At 49.9% G+C, this 27,061-nt stretch overlaps 1 protein-coding gene across 5 annotated transcripts in view; it reads left to right on the top strand.

Moving 5' to 3' along the window:
- The window catches only part of LOC146786088 (eukaryotic translation initiation factor 4 gamma 1-like), a 647,727-nt gene that overhangs the window by 34,134 nt on the left and 586,532 nt on the right, over positions 1 to 27,061 (top strand). The gene's annotated exons all lie outside the window — the stretch shown is intronic.

Raw genomic sequence — 27,061 nt, 5'->3', positions numbered from 1 at the left:
GCTTGGCTATGAAAAGCAAAGACAAGCCTTCCGGCTCGTGCTCGGGCCAACCACACTCCGGTACCGAAAAACCACCTTCGGCACCGTAGTCCAAGGCCGCTGATGTGCCATGCCCTCCTCCATCGGCACCGGAAAACCCTCCGGTGCCGAAACAGCTGAAGGACAGACCCTCGGAGCCGAAGCAAAGAGGAAAAACTTCGAACCAAAAACGTCGGAGCTGAAACAATCCAGAGAAAAACCTTTGATGCCTAAACCCCCGAAGCAAAAGACTCCGGAGCCGAAACAACCGTCACCAAAGTTTTCAGAACCAGAAAAGGCTTCTAAACCGGACACTATCCCTATGCCTAAACAGACTAAGACTCCTCATAGTGAGAAATCTTCGGCACCAAAAAAGAACACCGGCTCCGAAGAACTTTTTGTCCCGGACCCAAACCAGAAAACAATTTGTATACATCCAAAGACTGGTCATATTCTCTCCAAACAACCTACAAAAAGAAAACCGGACCATTTGCAAAATTCACCGGTTCCAGCTAAAAGAATAGGGCACTAATACCTCTCCACCCCTACACCACCTCCTCCACCTATTGATCCCAATGTACTTATCTCTCCAGTACACTCTCCAGAACACACTTTTCCACTCTCACAACTAGAGGATAGTGATAATGGAGATGGGGATGGACAAGGGGATGATAACATAATCCCACAACGAGACAATGATGATCCCCCACAGGAGCCAGATCCATGGATGGACTATAACACAGATCCTGACTTAACAGACCCAGATCTTTATCCCTCTAAGCCATCCCCGCCAGACGATAATGTAGGTTTTGCCCAACTAATCAATAGGACCGCAACATATCACGGAGTAAATCTACATTCTGACCCTGTAGAGGAGGATTTTCTCTTAGAGACTTTTGCTCAGCCACAAAAAACCTCATACATCCTACCAATGTTAAAAGGGCTCATTAGACACGCACCAGAAATGTTTAAGGACCCTATTAGGACTAGGATTCTTAACCCAAGGATAGACAAGAAATACAAAGCTGCTCCCAGTGACCCCATATACATTAAGGGTCAACTTCCTTTAGATTCCCTGGTAGTGGCTAATGCACGTAAAAGGGCCAACTCTCAAGGTTCAGGTGACGGCCCGCCCCCAGATAAGGTATCCAAATTATTAGACACATCAGGCAAACGTATGGCGTCTCAAGCTGCAAACTATTGGAAAATAGCCAATACACAAGCTCTCTTGGCCACCTAAAACAGTGTCTACAGTCACAATGGTCTCAAGCGGAGGTGTACCTACAAGATCTAGTGTTGATAGCGCCAGCGACCCATCGTTCTCTGCAGTGGTGGAACAGCAACAATCTGTTGCAGGATCAGCCCTTCGATGCCAATTTTCCGTAAGTGACCATCACATCAGACGCATCATTGCACATTTGGGGGGCACACATGCTAGATCTCACAGTGCGCAGACAGTGGTCTCCAGTGCCGAAGCAGCTGCACATCAGTCACCTAGAGCTTCTTGAGATTCAGTTAGCCCTCAAAGCATTTCAACAACATCTTTACCCTAAAGTGGTCCTAGTCCGCACTGACAACATGACAGCCATTTACTATATTAAAAAACAGGAAGGCACACACTCCATAAAGCTCTCGCAGATAGCAGAGCACATATGGTATGTGGCAATACATCACAATATCCACCTCCTAGCAGAATATCTACCAGGGTGGACAGCAACTTTGCAGATATGCTCAGCAGAATGTATCAACAAGCGACCCTTGACCCTACCTGGTAGGTCGCTCCCCCGCCACACAGCACCGCCTGTGGGTCTGCCGCTGCTGAGTTAGGTTTGATTTCTTATTGTATTGCCTGTACTGTTTTCAGTTTTTTTCTGTGCCTGTTACTGCTGTACTTTGGCCTCCCCCTCTGCCTGTACTTGCTCTGTGCCCCTTCTTTCCCTCTGTTCCCCTCGCAGCCCCGTATCTCTCTGCACATTGTTCTCCCCCTGCTCCCCTCGCTGCCCGTTTTTTTGCCTCTGTACCCCTCGCTGCCCCGTTTCTCTCTGCCCGTTGTTCCCCCCCCCTGCTCCCCTCGCTGCCCGGTTTTTGCCTCTGTTCCTCTCGCTGCCCCGTGTCTCTCTGCCCTTTTGCGTTCTGTTCCCTCTGTGCCCCGGGAACCATGTTCCCCTTTTTTCCTTCTATAACACTCGCTGCCCCCTTACCTGTGCCTTTGCCTTCTGTGCCCTCATAGTCCCGCTCCGGCCGCTGCGTCCCTGCGGCCCCGCCCCCCTGACTGCCCATTCGCTGCTCCTCCCTCTCACCTCCCAGCTGCTCCTTCCTCCCACCTCCACATATATGTAGGACGCTGCGCTGTAAGGAGAACGACCCTTGACCCTACCTGGTAGGTCGCTCCCCCGCCGCACAGCACCGCCTGTGGGTCTGCCGCTGCTGAGTTAGGTTTGATTTCTTATTGTATTGCCTGTACTGTTTGCCGTTTTTTTCTGTGCCCGTTACTGCTGTTCTCTGTCCTCCCGCTCTGCCTGTACTTGCTCTGTGCCCGTTGTTTCCCTCTGTTCCTCTTGCAGCCCCGTATCTCTCTGCCCGTTGTTCTCCCCCTGCTCCCCTCGCTGCCCGTTTTTTTGCCTCTGTTCCCCTCGCTGCCCCGTCCGTGTCTCTCTGCCCGTTGTTCCCCCCTGCTCCCCTCGCTGCCCGGTTTTTGCCTCTGTTCCCCTCGCTGCCCCGTGTCTCTCTGCCCTTTTGCGTTCTGTTCCCTCTGTGCCCTGGTAACCCTGTGCCCGTTTTTTCCTTCTGTAACACTCGCTACCCCCTTACCTGTGCCTTTGCCCTCTGTGCCCTCGTCGTCCCGCTCCGCTCCCGCTGCTGCATCCCCTGCGGCCCCGCCCCCCCTGACTGCCCATTTGCTGCTCCTCCCTCCCACCTCCACATATATGCCAGACGCTGCGCGGCTGCGCGCAGCGGGCGTGCCTAAGGCAAGCCGTCTGCGCCTGGACCGTGCCCAGCACCAGAACCCCTGGTCGCCGCACCCGCCACAAGGAACACTGCCACTACGATGCCAGCACTCTGCATGCTCTCAACCCCGGACTGACCCACACCTGCTTCAAGGCTGCCCCAAAACACACACACACGGTCCCTTCACCTGCCGGAACTGCAGCTACACCAGCCTCAGAACCGACGAACCACCTGCCAAAAAGACCTCAACCACCTCCGATGCATACTTCTGAACACCCGCTCCGCACGTAAATACGCTGTCGAGCTCTGGGACCTGCTCGACACAACATCCCCGGACGTCGCCTTCCTGACAGAGACGTGGATGAACGACTCCTCCGCACCCGACATCGCCATAGCCATCCCAGACGGCTACAAGGTCACCCTCAGAGACCGCACCAACGGAGTCGGAGGAGGAATCTCCATCATCCACAAGAACAGCATCAGGGTCTCGACTAGCACAGACGACACCCTCAGCACCGCCGAACACATGCATTTCCAGATCCACACAGACCCCAACACCACCCTCAGAGGCACCCTCGTCTACCGACCCCCCGGACCCTGCCCCCAGTTTAGCGACTCCATCGCCGACTTCATCAGCACACACGTCCTGACCTCCACCGACTACATCCTCCTCGGAGACCTGAACTTTCACCTTGAGAACAACAACGACAGCAACACCACAACCCTGATCGACAACCTCGGATTGAGGCAACTCGTCACCACGCCCACCCACTCCGCCGGCCACACACTCGACCCCGTCTTCTCCTCAAGCCAGCACGTCTCCTTCAACCACACCACCGAACTCCTCTGGACCAACCACCGCTGCATCCACTTCACCTTCCAGAAACCCACCACACCCCACCGCACCCAACAGATCTCCCGCCGTTGCTGGAGCAAAACCACCGAAGATCAACTTCATGCAAACCTCGCTCTCAGCCCACCCACCGTACCCTCCAACACCGACGACGCGGCCCACAGCCGCTGGATCGAGGACTGCGCCAACACCCTCGCCCCGCTGAAGAAACCCCCCTACAGAGACACCAGCACGAGGGCCAGCTGGTTCACCCCAGAACTCTTAGCCTCCAAGCAAGCCTGCTGGAAGCTAGAGAAGAAACGGCACAATGAACAGACCCCGGACAGCCTCGCAGCACACAAGTACGCCATCCGCAACCACCACCACCTCATCAAGGCTGCCAAGAGGACCTCCTTCAAAGACCGCCTCGACAACAACGCACACGACAGCAAGGAGCTCTTCAACATCGTGAAGGAACTCTCCAACCCCAGCTCCAACACCAACACCAACGACATCCCGCCGTCGCAAGCCCTGTGCGACTCCCTCGCCACCTTCTTCCACCGCAAGATAGCAGACATCCACGACAGCTTCAACACCCAGACAGCCCCAACAGATAGCAACACAACAGACTCTCCTCACATCATCGACTACGACCCCCTGCTAGCCTGGGCCAGCGTCAGCATCGACGACACCATCAAGACCATGAGCACAATCCACTCTGGCTCTCCGTCAGACCCATTCCCGCACCACGTCTTCAACAAAGCAAGCAGCTCCATCGCACCCCACCTGCGCAACGTCATCAACCTCTCCCTCGAGACCGCAACCTTCCCAGAGAGCTGGAAACACGCCGAGATCAACACTCTACTCAAAAAACCCAAGGCAGACCCAAGAGACCTCAAGAACTTCCGGCCCATCTCTCTGCTCCCCTTCCCGGCCAAAGTCATCGAGAAAATCGTCAATAAACAGCTAACCCGATACCTCGAAGAAAACAGAATCCTGGACCCTTCCCAGTCAGGGTTCCGCAGCAACCACAGCACCGAGACCGCCCTCATCAATGCCACCGACGACATCAGGACCCTGCTGGACAACGGTGAGACCGCAGCACTCATCCTCCTAGACCTCTCCGTCGCCTTCGACACCGTCTGCCACCGCACACTACGCGCACGCCTCCACGCCGCAGGGATCCGTGACACGGCTTTGGAATGGACCACATCCTTTCTCTCAGGCAGAACCCAGAGCGTCCGCCTCCCCCCATTCCGATCTGAAGCCTCCGAGATCATCTGCGGCGAACCCCAGGGCTCCTCCCTCAGCCCGACACTGTTCAACATCTACATGCCCCCGCTTACACACGTCCCCCGACAGCACAACCTCAACATAATCTCCTACGCCGACGACACTCAACTGATCCTCTCCCTCACCAAGGACCCCATCACCGCCAAAGCCAGCCTCCACGAAGGAATGAAGGCTGTCGCAGACTGGATGAGGGCCAGCCGCCTGAAGCTGAACTCAGACAAGATGGAGGTCCTCATCCTCGGCTCCAACCCTTCAGCCTGGGACGACTCCTGGTGGCCGACAGCACTGGGGACAGCCCTGACACCCACAGACCACGCACGCAACCTGGGAATCATCCTAGACTCAACGCTCTCAATGACCAAGCAAGTCAACGCCGTCTCCTCTTCCTGCTTCAACACCCTCCGCAAGATCTACAAATGGATCCCAACAGATACAAGAAATACAGTCACCCAGGCCCTCGTCAGCAGCAGACTTGACTACGGAAACGCCCTCTACGCGGGAGCCCCGACCAAGCTCATCAAACGACTGCAACGCATCCAAAATGCCTCGTGTAGGAAGGTGGATATCTGACTATGGTTACCCCCAAATTTTTGCCTAGTGTCTAGCTGGTTTTTCGACTTAGTTGGCCTGAGATCCTGCCATTCAGGATCTCAGCCCATCTGCTCTCTCTTTAAAATGGACTCCATGTACCCTAGGTGCATAACCAATTGGAAGTGGATCACCCTGTGAGCCCCTGTACCAGTGTACACTAGGTACCCAGGGCATTGGTGTATCTAAGGCCTGCCAGGGGCTGAAGCATGTATTATGCCACCCCAGGCTTGGCCTAACAAATTTGACACAACTGGCTGATCACTCAGCTGGGGTAAGTTGGTGTAACCACCTCTTACTTAGGTGTAGTATACCTATACCTAACCTTAAATGGGACACCTGGTAACCTATAAGTCACTCCTATGGCAGGCCTTAACAATCCTGAAGGCAGAGTGCTTGGTTCCATGTGAGATGGTGCTCTGGCATGAGCTGAGCCTGTCTGCAGTGGTCGGAACAACTTCCTTCTACTGTTTCCAGATATCGTCATACCATATACTCTTAAGTGCATTATGAACCTCGCGGTTAAATGCTAACTTTGGTTTGGCGTTATCAAAACATGTCGAGTAAGGTGTCATACGAATTGGAATACTAACCCCTCGCCAATTCTGGCGACGGGGTTAGCATTCCACCCTTCTAGAGGGACACGACATGTACAGTACCTGAAACCCGGGTAAAATCAGACATAGCCTCAGCTCCACAAGATGGATGCTGCCACCACAGACACAAGTCTGCCCTCCTGCTGCTGGGAGTCCTTCCAGCTTGGGAGGTGTGGACAAAGGGTTTCCTGCCAGGGGAGGTGCGGCACCACCCCAGACATGATTTTGTGTATTGGTCAGGTAGGGCTTGAAAGGAACCAGACATGCCTGAGGCTCACAAGGTATTGAATTAAATTAGGACCAGTTGGGTCCCGATAGATAAAATCACATTAATAAATATCTCTAATGCACATTTATTATATATTTCCTTAGGGAGGAGATTACCCCCCCTTTTCTATTGAGAACTGAATGCCACAATAGACTCGGCGGCTGATAGATGTCACTAATGAAGTAGTGACAATCTTAACTCACGAGTACATCCCTTATTAGGTGGGTACTTCTCTCTAAAACTTGTGATGTATGAGATTTGTATGAATGAATTTAGTGGAATTATGGAATTGGATGAATGTTGCAGAGTGCTAGGTATGACACCACAATGGAGGACGAGAGTTGGGTTTTGACAATCATTGGTTTCAATGACGAGGTCTCTACATTTAAGTTAGGGTGTATGTTGCCCCGACATATAAACATGTAAATCCAATCAAGAATTGTCATTACCATGTTAAACAATCTACTTGATAAATGTGTATGTATATATAGACATAAAGTACATGTTTTTTTATATATATCTTTTTAATCTTCCAGAATTTATCTGTTGAGGGAGTTGTGTTACAAGCATTTGTGCTAGCCTGAAGAAGGTGGGGAATTACTAGACACCACCGAAACGCGTCGCTTTGTTGTACAGACTGTATGGGAAGGATCCACACAACGCTTTTGGACACCGATAAAGAACTAGGTCCACTAAGGCACAAAGATTAATACCTTGGGATATAATCATACAAGAAAAACGTGACACATTGATGAAATATGTACCCTTGATCTTGTCAGTTTTTGATTGTTGTTTCCCCAAGTGCCTGATAGGTTTACATTACAAGATTTGGCTGCTTGTGTACTTCCCTTTCAGTTTTTTTGCCTCCCTTATTGATTTTTTGTGATCAAGTGTTTTTAATGTTTTTTAACGATTTTAATGATTATAAATAAATATACTGATTATTCTACATACACTACCTATTTTTGGACTCCTATTGGTGCTAATACCTGACTCTTGTGAATGAATGTGGATGAGTGGATGCATGCTATCTAAGAAACCCAAGGGGGTCTTCTTTATTTGACATAGGGCTTGAAAGGAACCAGACATGCCTGAGGCTCACAAGGAGCCTCGGTGCATATGCCAGTTCAATCCGGTCCTGGGGCACACCAGTCCCGGGCCTGGGGCGAGCTGGACAAAGGATTGGGGGTGTAACCACCCCCCTTCCTGGTCCCACCCTTAGGGAGGGACCTAGCAGGTAGTCAGGCCCCTAGAATCCGCTTAAAGGTAGGAGCTGTGTCCTAAGACTTCAGACATCCTGGAATCAACTTGAAACTAAGAAGAAGACGGGAACTTCGACGCTCTGCCGCACAGAGGACTGAAGCCAATCTCCCCTGTGGTCAGGGAGTGACCACCTTGCTAACGCAAGCACCATCCAGCGAATCAACGTCTGCTTTGCCGCCGCCTCCTGCCGGAGCCCGAGCCCAGAGACTGACAAGACCTGGACCTCCAGACCTCTCACCGCCCGATCCACAGTCCCTGAAAAGAGGAGACCCGTGGAGGCACCGAGACACGTGGAGCCAGCCATCTTGGAACGACTACGACAAGCTGACAAGTGCAACAACCGAGGCTCCCTCCAAGTTGTGCTTTGGGATCTGAGAAGCCCAACATCCAAGCAGCATCTGCACCAAGGGTGAGCCCTCCAGCATCTCCACGATCTGCGTGGGGCCCTTCTGCATTTTGCCACTCGACGCGCCTAACCGGTTGCTGGCCCGCTGGCTAGTGGCCATCTTGGCGACGAACTTCACGAAATACACCGCTGGTCTGGTTGCTCCAGACTGGCCCTTGCTCCCCTCCAAAGGAGCAGTCCCTCTGACCTTGCTGGTCAGAACCATCAGCTTATTTCCTTTCCTACAACAATTGCTTTTGCCAAGGCTTGTTTGCTTCGATCAAGTCGCCGACACCGCAGACAGCGAGAGCCTGCGTGGGACAGCTCGTGAACCGACTCCTGGACGTCGTCGACCTTCAGGGACCACGTGGCTGCAGAGACAAGCTACACCTTTCTTCCTGTTTGCACCCGACATCGCCTGGTACCCACCTGGTGCCACGCTGGTCACTGGCTAGTGACTGTGAACACTGTCCCCTCTGCTTACAGGTCTTCAACATCTCCGATCCACTCTTGGATCCCCTGCATCTCTTCCGGACCGGCCGCCTGCAGCATCTTTATCCACAGGCTCCATTGAACAGATAGAAGAAACCCGACGCACTTCGACGCCTATGCACCCGCTTCCTGTGGGTGAGGTAAAGCTGGCACTCCGGTGCCCAAGTGTAGAGAATCATCTCTAGTGTCTGTGTTTCCAATCTTAAGTTCCTAGGTCATCCGGAAGATCCTCTTTGCAGTAACTTTGTACTTTTTACGCACCCATTGAAACCTATGGGAGCACGCGTGTGACTATTTGCTCTGCACACGCAACCCGTGGACCTCCTGGCCACTAACTGAAGTTAGCTCCTTGTAGGCCCAGCGATTCTAGAGGCCCTAGGCCTTTTCCCTTTTCTGTTCGTGGTACTTATACCACTATTTTAGTATATGGTTTGAGTGGCCACCAGGGCCTATCCATATAACGTGCAACTTCTGTGTATTCTACTGTAATCTTGTTTGACGATTTGTGCTCCTGTGCTCATAAAGAGACTAGGGGTTACTTTGAGAAATAAATACATATATATTTTGAATATATATCTGTGTGGTGTCCTTTCATTGGTATAAAAGGGGGTTACATTTGGTAAAACAGCTTGCTTAACACGTTTCACGAATTTAGCCTCAAAGACTGCTTAGCCTACGCTACCACTAGGGCAGCTAGTCCGAAAAGGTTGACTTACAACCACACCATAAGGGTTGCTTGGCATGGTACAAAGTGGTCACTTTCACTAGTGAACATCATATACCAGGCCAACTTCTCACATTGGTGGCAGCGGCGGGATTCGAACCCACGCCTCCGGAGAGACTGGAGCTAGCATCACAATGGTGGCCCATTGGCTAGTTCCCTCTGAGCAGCTTTTGCCTGGTTTCTCCTACCAGGTGACTAACATTGATGGCAAACAGAACAGTCATCCCATGGCAGAGGTATGTCTCAGCTGGGGAGGGGTCACTGGCCCTAAAAGGGTGGCAGTGTCCCCAACCTTGCCTGTCGACTGCTTACTGGGGAATGACTTAGAACTCTCAGCCTGGGCTGGAGTTGAACAAGACACCCATTCTAAAATGGTAGGCCTTTCAAAAAAGGGTAGTGGGGTTGTGCCAATCACAACCCCTGTCCAAATAGATTTCCTCCCTGAAAAGGTTGGAAGGGCAGTGGTAGCCACAGCCCAGGCACAGACAGACTTCCCTGTAGAGACTGGCAGAGCTGTGGCAGTCACAGCTCAAACACAAACTGAGTGCCCCCCTGAAAAGGTTGGCAAGGCTGTAATGGTCTCAGCCTATACTCAGACTGACATAGGTGTAGTGAAGCCTGAAACTATGGATCACTCCACACAAACAGAGAGTAGTGGGGAGGAAGAAAAGTCTCCCTCTCCCCAGACATTAGGAAAAAGTCAGCCTCCTCAGGGAGCTGACCTCACCCCTTGTGAAGGAACTGCCCCAGAGGTAGCCAGGCCTAGCCTGGCAGAGCCTCTGATGTCAGTGGCCCCTTCCAAGGTGGGACCCAGTCTGGTGCAGGTAGCCTGCCTCTCTCTACCCTGCCTCAGTCAGCCCAGGGCTGCAAAGGTCAGGGAGGCCAGTGGACCCCCAGAGGGCCCCTGTCCACAAGAACCCCCCCATCAAAAGAATGAGGATTGCCTGGCTAGTAGCCCTAGTCAGGTGATGGGTAAAAACATTCCTGAGGGATCTCCTTTACAGGTAGTTAGGGACCTCCCCCAGAGGGATTCTGTTGGGCACAGGCAAACATGGGACCTTAGGGCCCCAAACCTGACCTGTCCCTCCAGTAAGCCCACAAAAGGGACCCAGCCTCCAGCTTTAGGTAGCCAGAGGCTGACCCTGAGAGCACAGTGCAACTCAGTTAAGGAAAGAAAGGCATCCATGGTGGAGGATGATTGGAGGAAGCTGAGGCCTCACTTTGAGGACACTCACTTCAGTACTCCATCTCAACACCAGCCTTTTACTTTGCCAAGACACACCAAAGGTAGAGATTCCCTGTGGTGGAGACCCTCTGATACCCTTAGGGTGAGGGATTGCTTAGTGGACCATGAGACAGGGGGTAACCATGCCAGTGCTGGTTCCTCCTTATATGGCCTCTTGGGCAATATAGGCTTACCTGGTCAAGGTCAGCCTTATCTCCCTTCGTTTGGGGAGGGGGTTGTGTAGGAAGGTGGATATCTGACTATGGTTACCCCCAAATTTTTGCCTAGTGTCTAGCTGGTTTTTCGACTTAGTTGGCCTAAGATCCTGCCATTCAGGATCTCAGCCCATCTGCTCTCTCTTTAAAATGGACTCCATGTACCCTAGGTGCATAACCAATTGGAAGTGGATCACCCTGTGAGCCCCTGTACCAGTGTACACTAGGTACCCAGGGCATTGGTGTATCTAAGACCTGCCAGGGGCTGAAGCATGTATTATGCCACCCCAGGCTTGGCCTAACAAATTTGACACAACTGGCTGATCACTCAGCTGGGGTAAGTTGGTGTAACCACCTCTTACTTAGGTGTAGTATACCTATACCTAACCTTAAATGGGACACCTGGTAACCTATAAGTCACTCCTATGGCAGGCCTTAACAATCCTGAAGGCAGAGTGCTTGGTTCCATGTGAGATGGTGCTCTGGCATGAGCTGAGCCTGTCTGCAGTGGTCGGAACAACTTCCTTCTACTGTTTCCAGATATCGTCATACCATATACTCTTAAGTGCATTATGAACCTCGCGGTTAAATGCTAACTTTGGTTTGGCTTTATCAAAACATGTCGAGTAAGGTGTCATACGAATTGGAATACTAACCCCTCGCCAATTCTGGCGACGGGGTTAGCATTCCACCCTTCTAGAGGGACACGACATGTACAGTACCTGAAACCCGGGTAAAATCAGACATAGCCTCAGCTCCACAAGATGGATGCTGCCACCACAGACACAAGTCTGCCCTCCTGCTGCTGGGAGTCCTTCCAGCTTGGGAGGTGTGGAAAAAGGGTTTCCTGCCAGGGGAGGTGCGGCACCACCCCAGACAGGATTTTGTGTATTGGTCAGGTAGGGCTTGAAAGGAACCAGACATGCCTGAGGCTCACAAGGAGCCTCGGTGCATATGCCAGTTCAATCCGGTCCTGGGGCACACCAGTCCCGGGCCTGGGGCGAGCTGGACAAAGGATTGGGGGTGTAACCACCCCCCTTCCTGGTCCCACCCTTAGGGAGGGACCTAGCAGGTAGTCCGGCCCCTAGAATCCGCTTAAAGGTAGGAGCTGTGTCCTAAGACTTCAGACATCCTGGAATCAACTTGAAACTAAGAAGAAGACGGGAACTTCGACGCTCTGCCGCACAGAGGACTGAAGCCAATCTCCCCTGTGGTCAGGGAGTGACCACCTTGCTAACGCAAGCACCATCCAGCGAATCAACGTCTGCTTTGCCGCCGCCTCCCGCCGGAGCCCGAGCCCAGAGACTGACAAGACCTGGACCTCCAGACCTCTCACCGCCCGATCCACAGTCCCTGAAAAGAGGAGACCCGTGGAGGCACCGAGACACGTGGAGCCAGCCATCTTGGAACGACTACGACAAGCTGACAAGTGCAACAACCGAGGCTTCCTCCAAGTTGTGCTTTGGGATCTGAGAAGCCCAACATCCGAGCAGCATCTGCACCAAGGGTGAGCCCTCCAGCATCTCCACGATCTGCGTGGGGCCCTTCTGCATTTTGCCACTCGACGCGCCTAACCGGTTGCTGGCCCGCTGGCTAGTGGCCATCTTGGCGACGAACTTCACGAAATACACCGCTGGTCTGGTTGCTCCAGACTGGCCCTTGCTCCCCTCCAAAGGAGCAGTCCCTCTGACCTTGCTGGTCAGAACCATCAGCTTATTTCCTTTCCTACAACAATTGCTTTTGCCAAGGCTTGTTTGCTTCGATCAAGTCGCCGACACCGCCGACAGCGAGAGCTTGCGTGGGACAGCTCGTGAACCGACTCCTGGACGTCGTCGACCTTCAGGGACCACGTGGCTGCAGAGACAAGCTACACCTTTCTTCCTGTTTGCACCCGACATCGCCTGGTACCCACCTGGTGCCACGCTGGTCACTGGCTAGTGACTGTGAACACTGTCCCCTCTGCTTACAGGTCTTCAACATCTCCGATCCACTCTTGGATCCCCTGCATCTCTTCCGGACCGGCCGCCTGCAGCATCTTTATCCACAGGCTCCATTGAACAGATAGAAGAAACCTGACGCACTTCGACGCCTATGCACCCGCTTCCTGTGGGTGAGGTAAAGCTGGCACTCCGGTGCCCAAGTGTAGAGAATCATCTCTAGTGTCTGTGTTTCCAATCTTAAGTTCCTAGGTCATCCGGAAGATCCTCTTTGCAGTAACTTTGTACTTTTTACGCACCCATTGAAACCTATGGGAGCACGCGTGTGACTATTTGCTCTGCACACGCAACCCGTGGACCTCCTGGCCACTAACTGAAGTTAGCTCCTTGCAGGCCCAGCGATTCTAGAGGCCCTAGGCCTTTTCCCTTTTCTGTTCGTGGTACTTATACCACTATTTTAGTATATGGTTTGAGTGGCCACCAGGGCCTATCCATATAACGTGCAACTTCTGTGTATTCTACTGTAATCTTGTTTGACGATTTGTGCTCCTGTGCTCATAAAGAGACTAGGGGTTACTTTGAGAAATAAATACATATATATTTTGAATATATATCTGTGTGGTGTCCTTTCATTGGTATAAAAGGGGGTTACATTTGGTAAAACAGCTTGCTTAACACGTTTCACGAGTTTAGCCTCAAAGACTGCTTAGCCTACGCTACCACTAGGGCAGCTAGTCCGAAAAGGTTGACTTACAACCACACCATAAGGGTTGCTTGGCATGGTACAAGGTGGTCACTTTCACTAGTGAACATCATATACCAGGCCAACTTCTCACACCTCGGCACGACTGATCCTCGACGTACCACGCCACAGCCACATCACCCCCCACCTGAGAAACCTGCACTGGCTCCCTGTCAACAAGAGGATACCCTTCAAGCTCCTCATCCACGTGCACAAGGCACTCCACAAGACCGGCCCTGCCTACCTCAACAGTCGTCTCTCCTTCTACATCCCCAACTGCCAGCTACACTCTGCCGACCTCTCACTAGCCACCGCTCCGCGCATCCGAAGAACTACCACTGGCGGGAGATCCTTCCCCACCTTCCACCAAAACATGGAACACCCTCCCACTGAGCCTACGACAGACCCAAGACCTGCAGACCTTCAGGAGAACACACAAGACCTGGCTGTTCGATCAGTAGCAGACCCCCCAGCGCCTTGAGACCCTTGCGGTTATGTAGTGCTCTTTACAAATGTTTTATTGATTGATTGAACAAGTACATGAGTGAGAAGTCAACACAACATTGCTCTACTTATACTTCCAATGATGGGTAACCCTGGAGGTAGATCTCTTTGCCACACAGCAGAACGCGAAATGCCAAAGCTTCACATCCAGGTTTCCTCACCCTTCAGTAATGCCCTGCTGGATCAATTGGTCAGGGGTATTTGCCTAAACATGTCCTCCTTTCCCACTCATTCCTTACATGGTTCAGAAATTCAGCAAATATCCTTCACACAAATCGTAATAGCCCCAACATGGGCACGCAAACCTTGGTTCACAACCCTATTAAAACTGTCAGTTGTGCCACACGAGAAGTTGCCAACCTAGCCACACCTTCTAACTCAGGAGGAGGGCAGGGTCAGATACCCCAGCCCCAAGCAGCTCAATCTCGCGATTTGGCTCCTGAAATCCTACAGTTAGCATGCCTAAATCTTCCACAAAAATGTATGACCATTCTCAGACAAGCCCGTCGGCCTACCACTCGGGCATGCTACGCAGCAGAATGTAAAAGATGTGTACACTATTGCTTAAGAAAACAGATCTAACCACTCTCACCTACGAAGATGTTATTTGTTACCTACTCCACTTACAGGCAGGCCTAGCCTACACGTCCATTTGGTTACACTTAGCAGCACTTGCTGCATATATGCAAAACCGACAACATATGTCTTTGTTTAAAATTCCAGTCATTTAATTTGTTATGGAGGTACTTAAAAGAATTATCCTCCCTCCATTCCCCCAGCACCAGTCTGGAATCTCAATATAGTCTTCACCAGACTTATGGATCCTCCCTTTTAGCCATTACAGGTAGTGATCTACAGTTTCTCACATGGAAAGTGGCATTTTTTGTAGCTATAACATCCATAAGACAGATCAGTGATCTTCAGGCACTCACTTTTTTCCAAGTCCATCCTGATAAACTAGTTCTAAGAACAAACCACAAATCTCCCTAAATTGGTTTCTTCTTTTCAATTAAATCAGACCATTGAGCTCCCAGTTTTCTTCCCAAAACCAGACTCGGCAGCCGAGAGAGCACTACACACATGTGATATTAGAAGAGCTGTAATGTATTACATCGAGAGGACAAAGCCCATTCGTAAAACTCAACAGCTTTTATAGCTTTTATTCTAACCCTCAGAAAGGCTCTCCAATCTCCAAAGCAGGATAGTCAGATGTGTTCAAACTTGGTACGCCAAGGTCAAACGAGTGCTACTGTATAGATGTTCTAGTAAATCAACAAGCGAGAGTGGGTCGAGCTGTCTTATGAAAACATTTTCAATCTTCTACCTCAGCTATTAGTTAGTCACTGCTTTTTGGGGAGCACTTCTTTAAATTCGATGCTGAGCATATGTATCTAAAGCCAGCACATGCTATATAAAGAGTATGTTACTTACCCTGTAAGCATCTATTCATACCGTTTAGTGCTGTAGATTCATATGCACCCACCATCCTCCCCGGAAGCCAATGATAAACACACTTTGCTATTATACATTTATCTTTCTAAAATATAACTTGCATGATTATCTTTACTGTTTCACTATACTGCGTGACTTGAAACATTCTTTGAAGAATAACAACTTGCAGCGTCTGAGCCCTCAACACTAGGTGGCAGGAGTATGCTAAGTATATGAATCTAAGGCAGTACACGCTATGAATAGATGCTTACAGGGTAAGTAACTGTAGAAAGGTGGATATCTGACTATGGTTACCCCCAACTTTTTGCCTAGTGTCTAGCTGGTTTTTCGACTTAGTTGGCCTGAGATCCTGCCATTCAGGGTCTCAGGCTGTCTGCTCTCTCTTTAAAATGGACTCCATGTACCCTATGTACATACACAATTGGTAAGGATCACCTTATTGGACCCTGTACAGTGTACCCTAGGTACCCAGGGCATAGGTGTACCCTAGGCCTCCCAGGGGCTGCAGCATGTATTATGCCACCCCTGGTCTGGCCTTCCAATCAGACACAACTGGCTGATCACTCAGCTGGGGCAAGGTCGTGTAATCACCCCTTGCTTAGGTGTAGTATTCCTATACCTACCTTATATATAGACACATGGGTACCTATCAGCCACTCCTATGGCAGGCCTTAACAATCCTGGAGGCAGAGTGCTTGGTAACATGTGAGATGGTGCTCTAGCATGAGCTGAGCCTGTCTGCAGCTTTCAGAACCATGTCCTTATAGCTGTTCTATGATATAGCCTACCATATACTCTTAAAGTGCCTTATAATCTTAAACGGTTATGGTAACTACGGTTTGGCTTTATCAAAACATGTCGTGTAAGGTGTCTAACACTCTGGAATAATACCCCCATACCATTTCTGGTGATGAGGATATTATTCCTCCCTTCTAGAGGGAGAGACATGTTAAAATCCTACTTTGATGTTTAACTCTGACCAAAGCCTCAGCATCACAAAATGGATGCTGCTGCCACAGACACGAGTCTGACCTCCTGCTGCTGGGAGTGATCCCGGCAAGGGAGGCTTGGACAATAGGTTTCCTGCTTGGGGAGGTGCTAGCACCTCCCCAGACAGACTTTAGTGTATTGGGGCAGGGAGGGATGAAAGGAATGAGACATGCCTGGGGCACACAAGGTGTCCCATGCATAGTCCAGTTCAAACCGGTGCTGGGGCACTGCAGCCCCAGTCCTGGCGCGAAACTGGACAAAGGGAAGGAGGTGTAACCACCCCCCTCCCAGGTCCCACCCATAAGGCGTGACCTAGCAAGCAACCCAGCCCCCCAGATTAGTATAAGAGTGGTAGCTGGGCCCCAGGAAATTAGATTATCCTGAACCTGCAACTTGAACAGAAACTCTGGACCTTCGACGAAAGAAGAAGACTGAAGAATCTCCCTTGTGGCCAAGGAGTGGCTACCCTGTGCAAACAGGCACCATCAAGAGACTAGCCCTTTGCTTTGCTGAAGTTCTACGAGGGACCGACTGCAGAGCCTGACCAGAGCCTTGACTTCCAGACTTCTCCGACCCAGATCCACATCCACAGCCGAGCTGAGATCCGTGGAGGCGACGAGAGACGTGGGACCGGCTACCTGGGAAAAGTGGCGAGTATCTTCCAGCGCAGCTTCTGAGGCACCCTCGAAGTTGTGCACCGGAGATTGAGAAGCCCCAACCCCAAGCATCATCTGCACCGAAGACCAGCCCCCCACACTCCACGAGTCCTGCGTGGGGCCCTTCTGCATTTTCCTGCTTGCCGCGTCTGTCCGGTTACTTGCCCGTTGGCTAGTAACCTTTGTGACGACACACCTTCAATTTTCTACTGCTGGTTTGGCTCCTCCAGACTGGCTCCTGCTCCTCTGTGAAAGAGAAGCACCCCAGACCTTCCTGGTCTGCACCAGAAGCAAGTCCTCCATCCTGCGTGGGTTCCGCTTGCCAAGGCTTGGTGAGTCCTAGTCCAACTTCGACGCCGCCGACAGCAAAAGCCTTCATGGGACAGCTCGCCTCCTGGTCGTCCTTAACGTCTCCTGGCTCCCGTGGCTGCTGCGACAAGCTTCACCTCTTCACCTGCATCTTCACGACATCGCCTGGTTCCTTCCTGGTTCCACGTGGTCACTGGTTAGTGACCCAGACTCTGTCCCTTCTGCTTGCAGGTATCCTTCCTTCCTGATCCCAGGCTTGGGATCCACCGGACACTCTTCACTGACTGCCTGTCAGCATCTTTCTTCAGGCATCCATAGGAGTCGACGACGAAACCCGACGCAACTTCACACCTATGCACCCGCAGCCTGTGGGTTAGGTAACTTGGGTACTCCGGTGCTCATCAGGGTATTGACTATCCTAGTGTCCAGTTTTCAAGTCTCGACTTCCTAGCTACTTCAGAAGTGTCCTTAATCTCTTAATTTCCAAACTGTACTATTTCTATCGATTATACGCATTACGCGTGAGTGTTTCCACTCTGCACTTGAATCCCGTGGGCCTCCCACTTCCTAACCTTTGGTAGTCTAGTGTAGCCCCAGCGATTTCCTAGGCCTAGGCCTATCCTATTTCTGTGACAGTGGTCCTTATACCACTTATTTAGTATATGGTTTGCGTGGCCCCTAGGGCCTAACTGTATTACTTACCTGTGTGACTTAATGTATGCTTGAATAAGACTGTGTTGTACTTACCTCGAATCTCATAAAGAGTGCTGAGGGTTTGACTTGAATAAATAATCTTTATTTTATATATATATCTGTTGTGGTGTCCTTTCATTTGGTATTCAAGGGGTTACAAATGGTATAACAGCTGGCTTCACATGCCATTCAGAGTTTAGCCTAAGACTGCTCTTGTCCATGCTACCACTAGGATAGCTGGTCTATAAGGTTGACTTTACAACCAATCACCATAAGGGTTGTTTGGACTGATATAAGGTGTAAACTAGAACTAGTGACATCATACATCAGGCCAACTTCTCACAGTAACATATCCCTTTTTTGTTGTTTTTAGTTAGAAAACTCAAAACCCATGATAACATATTGTAGTATAAGGCTAGATTAGGCAATCTAAAAGTAATAAGTTAACTGGATGATAACAAAAATACCTTTTAAACTGTTTTTAACGGTATGAATGGAAAATAATCAGGGCAGTGTAGCCATATAGATAGGTAGCAGCCATTGAAGGCTGTAAAACTGACACTACCTTTAGGAAATCCTTCCAGTAGCTTATCTTTGTCTTTATTGTTTTATTGTTTGATTAATAAAAATCATTACAATCTTCGAACAGCTTTAAAATTACGAGTTTTAAAACAATAAAAGGAAAAATAGTTGTTCGAGGCATATGAGCTGCAGATTGTACACTTAGCATAGATCGCCATCTGGTGTTGGGCCCGGATGTTTGCAGTTTGTTTTTGTTCTTTGGACAGTCTTTGGAAGTCACGAGTTTGGTGACTCCTCCTTCGGTCCGTACTGCGCATGGGCTTCGGCTCCATCCTCAGATTGTTTTTTTCCGCCATCGGGCTCGGATGTGATACTTAGCGCTCCGGCTTCGAACTTTTACGGTTCCAGCCTCGACGGAAAATCCTCGTTCTTCGAGTTTCTTCATCTATCTTCATCTCTCGAAGCGGCACTTTTCTCCATTCCGCACATCGGCACCGGCCTTCGGGCCCTCCTCGACTCCGGTCCCGGCCGATGGAAAGGACTCCGTTCAAAAAGTGCCCAAAATGTGGGTCTAAATTTCCCCACACCGACCTCCATAAGGTGTGAAACCTTTGCCTCTCTCCAGAACACGAGGCTAGAGACTGCCCCACCTGTAAGTCTTTTCGTTCAAAAAAGACCATCCGGGATCAAAGAGCTCGACGCACCATGGCGCACTCATCGACCGCAGCTCCACCGGACATCTTCGGAGACGATGCCGGAGCTACGGGGCAACAACACACCGAGCAGGAGGAAGACGTCGTCAGCGCTTCCGAGGCCGACGACTCCGACGTGGAGGACATCACACCGGCGCAGAGGGTCGTGAGTACTCTACCCCCTCCCACCCCCGCGCCCAAAACCAAAGAGACTCAGGTTACACCCTCGCCTGCAGGCCCGGGTAAAACCAAGCACACAGCTTCTATCACCCCACCTTCAGCCCGGTGTCGAAGCCTCACAAGTCTCACGGCAGCTCGGGCTCGAGCCAGCCGACGCCTGGTGCCGATAAACACCGTCCGGCACCGAAGAAAGTAACGCCCAGCTCGACTCCGAAGCCACCGGTGCCGAAGCCTGGACTCTCGGTGCCGACAAAACACAAACACAAGTCCCTCGGCACCGACGCTCCGGCGCCGAAAACTACTTCGACGCCAAAAAAAACGGAGGTTCCAAAAAGGCATGGCACAGAGAAACCATCAACATCCTCGGCTCCGAAAACATCGGCGCCAGCGGACGATTCGGTGCCACTGGACCTCTTTACACCAGATCCTTTACAAAAGACCTTATTTAAGGATCCAAAGACTGGGCTATTGACTTTAGTTGTCAAGAAAAGACGTCTTGACACACCGGCTCCTCCTCCACCGCCCAAGCCGAAGGACTCTGCTACTTCTCCTCTCAGAGTGCCCTCCCCACTACCTCCTCCTCCTCCACCTCCACCTCTTCCACCCCCTTCCCCTCCCAGGTCTCCGCCACACTTGCCTCATCATTCCCCGACCCCATCCCCAGATCCGGATTACGGGGATCCAGATTATGACCCAGCGGACGCCCCAATGGACCCCACTCCACCGGGGACCCCAGACCCATGGGAAGATTACCAAAACCCTGACATACCAGATGTGCCTCAGGACGACCTATACCCATCCAGGCCGTCTCCCCCAGAGGACTCATTAGGGTTTCACCACTTAGTGCAGAGAGCAGCACACTACCATGGGGTGGAAATGCATAGTGAACCAGTAGAAGACGACTTCTTACTGGATACATTTGATATTCAGGATAAGTCCACAGCTATCTTGCCCATGCTTAAGGGTGTCACCAAGCATGCTGCAGAGGTGTTCAAAGACCCTGTCAGGGTCTTGAATCCTAGAATAGAAAAAAAGTATAAGGCGGCACCCACAGACCCTACATACATTAAGGGCCCTGCTCCCTTAGATTCCCTAGTCGTGTCCACAGCTAGAAAGCGGTCTAACTCCCAGTCCTCAGGAGAGGCCCCACCGCCAGATAAGGAATACAAACTTCTAGACGCGTCTGGCAAACGCACCGCCTCACAAGCCGCGAACATCTGGCGCATTGCAAATACACAAGCGCTGCTTGCGCGCTATGACAGAGCACACTACGATGAGCTTGAGGCTCTTATACAGCACCTCCCAGAAAAACACAAACGCAAAGCTCATGACCTGATACAGGAGGGTAAGCTAATTACTAACACCTCCATTAAATGTGCCCTCGATGCAGCCGACACTGCTTCTAGAGCCATAAATACTAGTGTCCTGCTTCGTCGTCATGCCTGGCTTAGGATCTCAGGGTTCAAGCCCGAAGTCCAGGCATCCATCCTAAATCACCCCTTTGACCAACAAAATCTCTTCGGGCCAAAGGTGGACGAAGCATTAGAAAAAATGAAAAAGGACACAGACACAGCAAAGTCTATGGGGGCATTACAATCACAGACCCCTAAACGCTCCTTTCGGCGCTCATCCTTTCGCAGCACAGGCAGAGGCTACTCCACCGATAGCGCCTCTACCTCCTACAAGTCCCCTCCTCAAAATACCTTTTCAAAGGGCTACCAAAGGGGTGGTTACAGAGGCAACAACATTAAGGGCAGGGGCAAAACTAACACCACCCGTTCTGCCACCCCGCCCGCACAATGACTTCCCCCCGCTCCCCCCAGACCATCCCACTCCGGTCGGGGGCAGACTACAAAACTTTATCCTCGCATGGGAATCCATAACATCGGACAAATGGGTGACCCAAATTATTCGGTCAGGGTACTGTCTCGAGCTAACATCTACCCCACCCACTATCCCACCAAGGCACCGTCCAATGTCTCCAGAACATTCCACACTGCTCAAACAGGAGGTGCTCTTCCTCCTCCAAAAACACGCTATAGAGCAGGTCCCCGTCAATCAGCAAAATCTAGGGGTCTACTCTCTGTATTTCCTAATACCGAAGAAAGACGGGACCCTGAGGCCCATTCTGGACCTCCGGCCTCTAAATGCATACATACATTCAGACCATTTCCACATGGTCACCCTACAACAAGTCCTCCCGCTCCTCTGTCAGGGAGACTTTCTCACTACCTTGGATCTGAAAGACGCATACTTTCACATTCCAATACACCCTTCTCACAGGAAGTACCTCAGGTTTGTGGTGGACGGTCAACATTACCAGTTCACAGTTCTCCCCTTCGGGGTCACCACCGCACCACGGGTGTTTACCAAATGCCTAGCAGTTGTAGCAGCACACCTCAGACGTCAACATATTCACGTCTTCCCTTACTTAGACGACTGGCTCATAAAATCCGCGTCCTACAACCAATGTGTGCAACATACCAACAGCACCATTCAACTGCTCCACCAGCTAGGCTTCCCGGTGAACTACCAAAAGTCCCACCTCCTACCATCTCACACAAAGCAATATCTCGGGCCACTACAGACACCTCCAAAGGTATTGCCTATCCAAACTCAGCCAGAATCGCAAGCATAAAAGCCTTGCGCCAAACGTTCCTTCCTCAACACTCTCTTCCAGCAAGAGTGTTTATGAAGCTCATAGGGATGATGGCATCTTGCATTTTCATAGTGCCCCATGCAAGACTTCACATGCGTCCACTCCAAGAGTGCCTAGCACGACAGTGGAACCAGGCCCAGGGACAGCTGACGGATCTGGTGTTGGTGGACGGCCGCACCCATCACTCTCTGCAGTGGTGGAACACCACAAACCTTTCCAAAGGGCGGCCGTTCCTGGACCCGGTTCCTCAGGTGATTCTAACGGCGGACGCATCGCTCTCCGGCTGGGGAGCGCACCTCTTACACCTCACAATGCAAGGTCTATGGACGCCACAGCAAAAGTCGCTCCACATCAACCATCTGGAGCTCTTGGCGATATTTCTAGCCCTAAAATCTTTTCAAAAACAGATTTCGGCCAAAGCAGTCCTCATTCGCACAGAGAATATGACTGCAATGTATTATATCCAAAAACAGGGGGGGGGGACACTCTCCCCAGCTCTCCCAGAGCATATGGAGATGGGCAATTCCTCAAAACATCTTTCTCCTGGCACAGCATGTTCCAGGCGTACAAAACACCATGGCAGATCTGCTCAGCAGACAAACGCAACAACTACACGAATGGGAACTGCATCCACAGGTCCTTCGCCCATTCTTCCAAAAGTGGGGGCATCCTCAGATAGACCTCTTCGCCACCCACGAAAACAAAAAATGCCCAAGCTTCGCCGCCAGATACCCACACCCATTGTCCAAAGGCAATGCGATATGGATGAACTGGTCAGGCAAATTTGCATACGCCTTTCCACCTCTCCCGCTAATTCCATTAGTGGTAAAGAAGCTACAACAGCACTCCCTCACACTCATTCTGGTAGCTCCAACATGGACCAGGCAGCCGTGGTACACCACACTACTACAGCTCTCGGTGGTACCACATCAAAAACTGCACCTGTCCCCATGCCTCCTAACTCAGAACCATGGAGAAATCAGACACCCGGACCCAGCTCAGCTCAACCTTGCGATCTGGCTCCTGAAATCTTAGAATTTGGGTACCTTAAGCTTCCCCCTGATTGCATGAACATTATCAAAGAAGCCAGACGTCCTACCACTCGAGCATGCTATGCCGCAAAGTGGAAGAGATTTGTAGTTTACTGCCGTAACAATACAATCAACCCCTTAGATGCATCCATACAGCACATCATATGCTATCTGCTCCATCTTCACAGGTGTAACCTGGCATATTCATCCATACGCCTACATCTAGCAGCAATTGCTGCTTATCTACAAAACAGACAGCATTTATCACTGTTCAGAGTGCCCGCTATTAAAGCCTTTATGGAAGGCCTTAAACGAGTAATTCCTCCCAGGGCACCACCTTCCCCTGTATGGAATCTAAATGTAGTTCTTACAAGGTTAATGGGTCCGCCCTTCGAACCAATGCATAAATGTGAGCTGCAGTTCCTCACCTGGAAAACAGCTTTCCTCGTAGCTATCACTTCCCTTAGAAGGGTTGGTGAAATACAAGCGTTCACTATACAGGAACCCTTCTTACAAATCCATCACAGCAAAGTGATACTTCGTACAAATCCAACGTTTCTGCCCAAGGTCATTTCCCCCTTCCATCTCAATCAATCGGTGGAATTACCTGTCTTTTTCTCGCAACCTCAATCTGTTGCGGAAAGGGCCTTACACACACTTGATGTTAAGAGGGCTTTACTGTACTACATACAAAGAACGCAACCTTTCAGGAAAACTAAGCAATTGTTTGCTTCCTTCTCTCCACCACATAAAGGCAACCCCATCTCTAAATCAGGGATAGCTAGGTGGATTGTAAAGTGCATACAAATTTGCTATCAAAAGGCAAAAAGAACATTATCTGTTCCACCTAAAGCCCACTCTACTAGAAAGTTAGGGGCTTCTATGGCTTTTCTAGGGAACATACCCTTAGATGACATCTGCAAGGCAGCCACATGGTCAACACCGCACACCTTCACAAAACATTACTGTGTAGACGTGCATTCCAAGCAACAAGCTAGTGTGGGCCAGGCTGTACTAAAGACACTTTTTCAAACCGCTGCAACGGATACGGGTGGTCGCCGCTAAGGTTGGGTACTGCTATATAATCTATGCTAAGTGTACAATCTGCAGCTCATATGCCTCGAACGGAATATGCTACTTACCAGTATGCATCTGTTCTTGGCATGTAGAGCTGCAGAGTTGTACACGCCCACCCGCCTCCCCGGCTACCTGTATCCGTTCCAGTCCATCTTATTTAGATACAACACACATGGGTTTCTCACTGTTATTACTACGCTCCATCATTTCCCTGTTGGCGAAAAACAATCTGAGGATGGAGCCGAAGCCCATGCGCAGTACGGACCGAAGGAGGAGTCACCGAACTCGTGACTTCCAAAGACTGTCCAAAGAACAAAAACAAACTGCAAACATCCGGGCCCAACACCAGATGGCGATCTATGCTAAGTGTACAACTCTGCAGCTCTACATGCCAAGAACAGATGCATACTGGTAAGTAGCATATTCCATTCTGTTTTTGGAAAAAAAACAACACTGATCATGTTTCATCCAACGTAGTGTCTTATTAAGTTCATTTACAAAATTTTAATAATGTCCTTTCTGCCACTGCGGACTTCCTGACTTGCTCCGTTCGTTGTAATAGAGCTTAGGGACCATCTGTCTGTTAACTTTCTTGTAACAATTTTGTTACCTTAGTCATAAATTTAATTCCCCGACATGCCAGGATGGAAGAAGTACCTCCTAGCCAGCTTATTACTGCTTGCCAGCAAGTGCGGATCTTTAACATGATAAAGATAGCCCGTAGGTGTCGTCTTCTTAAAGCTAGTAAAGCTGGACATGCACATAACAAATGCATCAAAGTTTCCTTCTGGTATCCACACAATCTTCAGTGGGGGCTTTCGATTTGATGTTTCCAAGAGGGCCTTAAATCCTTTGAGTGGTGCATGCCCATACGATAGGCTACGAAGGCTTTCTTTAAGTGTTGACTATAATGAAAGGCCAAATATCCCTGTGGTTTTTGATGAGTGTAGGAGTTGATTACTGTCGACGCATGGCGCCGTTTCGTTAGAGTTTTTTGTCTTCTAACAGAGAGTTCCTTTTTGCTGAGCCGTTGGCTACTTTACAGAAGTACGCCTGGTCTGTTTTTTTTTTCCATACTTCGTGTAGGTCCAATGTAGTCAGACAGGTGCGGAGGTAACTTCCCCATAAGGTGGTATTGGGCTGGTTTTCCTGGTAATTGATTTCCTCCCAACAGATGTTGTCCATTGACTCGCTCGGAGCAGAACGGATCTTGTGACACAGTTTTGCAAAAACTGACATTGACCGGAATTTTTGATTCTGTAAGCCAAATTCAAGACGTACTTGTGCGGGCGCGGCTGAGTGCGGCAGGTTAAACACAGCTTTATATATTTTATTTTGTAGGTTGTTTAGAATTTTTGCTTCCCCCTCCTAGCCACATAGTTAGCCCGTATGACAAGGTAGGTAAAATTTGTGATGTCATTACCTTTAATAAGTGAGTATAATTCGGGCCAGCCATTTTTGATTGCAGTTGCTTATATGCGTAGATTAATGATTGTGCCTTCCCTTTTAGTACCAGAGAGTGCGTTTTTTTTTTTTAATCACCTTGCCCAAGGGTCATCCCCAGATACTTGTATGAGTCTTGTTCGTCTAGGACTAAGTTATTAATTGACCATTTAAATTTCAGTGTCTTCCCTTCCACAAGCCGAAGCACTTTTGTTTTTTCTTTGTTCAGCTCCAAATTTTCTTGTACTAGATAAGATGATAAGAAATTTATTAAGCGTTGCAGACCTATTGGTGTTTTACTTAATAGTACTATGTCGTCTGCGTACTGCAAAATTGGAACTGAAACATTTCCAAGTTTCGGGGCATGACTCTCGATTTTTTCTAGATTACGCCCAATGTCTGCTAAGTATAGGTTAAAAAGACCCGGGGCTAGGACACAGCCTTGTTTTAGACCGTCCTGTGTCTCAATTTTTTTTGTTAGGCTGGTCCCATTCCCTTGTTTTACCTTTGCCCATGTATCGCTGTATAAACCAATTATTGCATTTAGTAAATTATCCGGCAGCCCCCATTTTCTTAACTTTCTCCATAATCTTGTCCTACTTACGTGGTCAAGGGCTGCTTTTATGTCGACGAAACACCCGTACAGGCGATGATTCTTTTTTTTGGCGATGATTCTTTTTTTTGGCGTTCTCCATTAGCAGTCCCAGGATGGTCAGGTTTGTGGTCGTCCCCATCCCTTGTCTAAATCCAATTTGAAAGCTAGGGATTATGTTAGTGGATTTTGCCCAGTCTTGCAGTTCTCCCAAAAGACATGAGGCATAAAGCTTGGCTTCAACGTCAATTAAAGAAATCAACCTGTAGTTCCCTGGGTGTTTTCGGTCCCCTTTCTTGTATATTTGCTGAATGATGTTTCCTTTCCACGAAGCTGGTATTTTTCCCTTTGTATAAATGAAGTTAAATAACACTGTTAAGTGTTTAGCCCAGAACTCTTTGTTGGTTTTAAAAACTGCAGTTGGGAGGCCGTTTGGTCCAGGAGCCCCCTCTGCTTTGAGTTTTTGAATTCGTTTTTTTAAATGGGTACGGGTAGTCAACGTATCTTGATGGGAAGCGTCTTTTTCAAGGATCACACTTTCTTGCGTTCTTTCACTGGCGCATTAGTTTTTTAAGTTGTCATTTTCGATGTTAATTGATGGACCTCGATTTTTTTCAATTCTGTGTGGTTCCTTTTTTAAATAAAGGTTCTTCACATAGTCTCCCCAAGGCCTGTCCCCGATTCCAGGGTCCTGTTGTAATACAGCGCCTGAGTTTAATTAGTTAGTAATGCCC

This window comes from Triturus cristatus, chromosome 11 (genome assembly GCF_964204655.1).
Source record: "Triturus cristatus chromosome 11, aTriCri1.1, whole genome shotgun sequence".
In the NCBI taxonomy this organism is placed as follows: Eukaryota; Metazoa; Chordata; class Amphibia; order Caudata; family Salamandridae; genus Triturus; species Triturus cristatus.
The sequence above is the reverse complement of the archived record's forward strand: the minus strand, read 5'-3'. Positions and strand labels throughout refer to the sequence as shown.